We start from the raw sequence: 2,762 nt of genomic DNA on the forward strand, positions 1-2,762 counted from the left end.
GAAGGATGGCTCCAGAGCAAACTAATTTCGGCAGCAGCCAAATCGCTTGCTCACAACTTTAAGGTAGGGTTGCCAAGTTGATTTTCGCGGGGAGCAGGGGGCTTCCAGCTGGTGTCTGGTGCGTGCATGCGAAGCACACACGCACCGCACACACATCACTCGGAAGTGACGGGAGGATGCCAGGCACGCTGGGGGCGGGGCCACGGCCATCCAAGGGAAAACCATAGAGTTTTCCCTTGGATGGCTGTGGCCCCGCCCCTAGAGTGCCCGGCGTGGTCGCATCACTTCCGGGTGATGTGCACATCGGGGTGGAGTTCCCCCTCGGGGCCCGATCCAGCGGCGCTAGGGAACAGGCCTCTGGGGCGGGGGTTTCCCTGCCCCCCAGGGGGACTTGGGATCCCTACTTTAAGGCCAGTCGCTCACAAAGTAGAATCTTTGCTCACAAGGCTCCACAGCTTAGAGGGAGCACTGGTAAGCAGACCAGGGAAAACATTTCCGACGGTCCCTCCCCCAAAAACAAGACCTTTAAACTAAAAATAGAAAGGAGAAAGAGCCGGCACTGTCCTACGAGAGAAACGGCACCTCAAAGAGATGGATTGACAGGATGCGCTGCGTAGGTGGGACAATTCTCTCAGCAGTGTGGAAAGCCTGGTGGTCTCGATTCCTCTTATTGAATGTGGGTTGTTTATGTGTCATTGCTATGGCAACTGAAAGTCAAGGTGCCAGGCGCGAATGCTGTCACAGTAAAAGCACTAATGGAGGCTATTAGTGCATCGCAATCCGAGAGGCAACACAAGGCGGGCTGCGTCTCCCCTCGGTAAGCCACCAAAAATAAATAGATCGATGATTTGCAGACAACCTGTTCAACTGGGAGGCAAAAGCTGCTGTTGAGGAAGCAAGGAACACGCTTTGGGGACAACTGATGGGAATTCTGCCGTCTCCATTTCTGAGTCGGCCTCCTCTGCGACATCCGCAGCTTGCAGGTAGAAGGCCCCTGAGCTGAGGCAAAAGGCAAGAGCAGGGATTCAGATTCAGAGTTCGGACCAAAAAAAAATCAGTTTCAGGATCAAAATGTGATGGATGAATGTATGCATGTGTGCTGAGAGACAGTGTGCTGTAGTGGACAGAGCGGTGGCCTAGGACCCTGGGTGCTCCTGATTCGAATCCCTGCTTCTGTCATGGAAGTTCGCTGAGTGACCTTGGGCCCATCACAAACTCTCAGCCAGGCCTACCTCACAGGGTTGTTATTGTGAGAGAAGGGAGGAGGGGGAATGATGTTCGAAAAGCTGCTTTGAGTCCCGACTGGAGAGAAAAGTGGGATATAAGTAAATAAATAAATGCATACGTATGTATATATGTATATATGCATGTATGTACACATGTGTCTATGTGTAGTGTAGTGGTTAGGAGCGCGGACTCTAATCTGGGAGAACCGGGTTTGATTCCCCACTCTTCCACATGCAGCTGCTGGCATGACCTTGAATCAGTCACAAGTTCTCTCAGAGTTGTTCTCCCAAGGGCAGTTCTCAAAAGAGCTCCCTCAGCCCCACCTACCTCACAGGGTGTCTGTTGTGAGGAAGGGAAGGGAAAGGAGATTGTAAGCCACTCTAAGACCGATTTCCCACAGCCGCTGCTCTGCGCTCGCTCCTCTCTTTGCCGCGGTGGAACATGTCCATTTCCCACTCGAAGCCGTGCAGCCGCATTTTAACCCGCAGGTTTGCCTGATTTTGCCCGCGGTTTCATAATCCTCAAAAAACAGGATCACGAAACCGCGGGGGAAATCGAGCGAAGCTGCGGGTCAAAATGCAGCCGCACGGCTTCCTGAGTTACAACTTTTACAGCTGCAAATGGAGAAAGCCAATTTGGTCCTATGGTTTCAAGGGGTCCCAGAAATCAAAGGAGAGAATCTGAAGCAACGGTTGAGTGAAGCAATAGCCCCAATGACAGATTTGACAGCGGAATATCTTTACAGCGAAATGGATGTGGTCTATAGGTCCTATTCCTTATACATCAAGAAAAATAATCTGCCTGGGGAAATAGTAGTCAGATTCTCGAAGAGACATGTGAGAGACTCTATCTTGAAAGCAACTACGGGAACTCCCTTGAAAATTGGGGACAACAACATCAGGATTTTAAAAGACCCCATTTGACATAAGACAGAAGAGAAAGAATAATAAAGAACTAATTCTTTTTCTACAAACAAATGGCATCAGTTACAGATGGTTAATCCCAGAAGACATTATTTTCAAACTTCACGATAAAAAATAAAAGATTGACTCTGTTCTTAAGACATGTGATTTTCTGCGAACACAGCTCGGGGAACCAGCTGAGGATGAGAAGGAAGAAGAAGAAAGCAAATCTGACAGCGAGTTAGGCTTGGGGTCTTCGGACGAGGACTCACCCTCTAAAAAGGGGGCGGCTGCCCCCAAAAGTCCATACAAATTGAGGATTAGAAAAGAGAAGAATAAATAGTGGCTGAAGGACTCTGATTTGTGCCTGAAAACTCTGAAACAACTTTGGGATGCTCTGGGGGTTTCTTTAAGCAGTTAAATGAATAGTTAAAAGATAATTAACCTAGCATAACCGACTATGTTCATTGTTTTATTCGCTTTTTAAAGTAACAATTGAGATAAGCTGATGTATTGATCTCCTACTCTTGGGCTTTTAGTTATTAGTGGGTCTTTTTTCTTTCTCCTTAGATGTATTTCCCCTTCTCATATTTTCGGTTGTAGTTTGTAGTTTGTAAAAAATCAATTAAAAAA

Source organism: Gekko japonicus, unplaced genomic scaffold (assembly GCF_001447785.1).
Source record: "Gekko japonicus isolate JY-2015 unplaced genomic scaffold, Gekko_japonicus_V1.1 scaffold2746, whole genome shotgun sequence".
NCBI lineage: Eukaryota > Metazoa > Chordata > Lepidosauria > Squamata > Gekkonidae > Gekko > Gekko japonicus.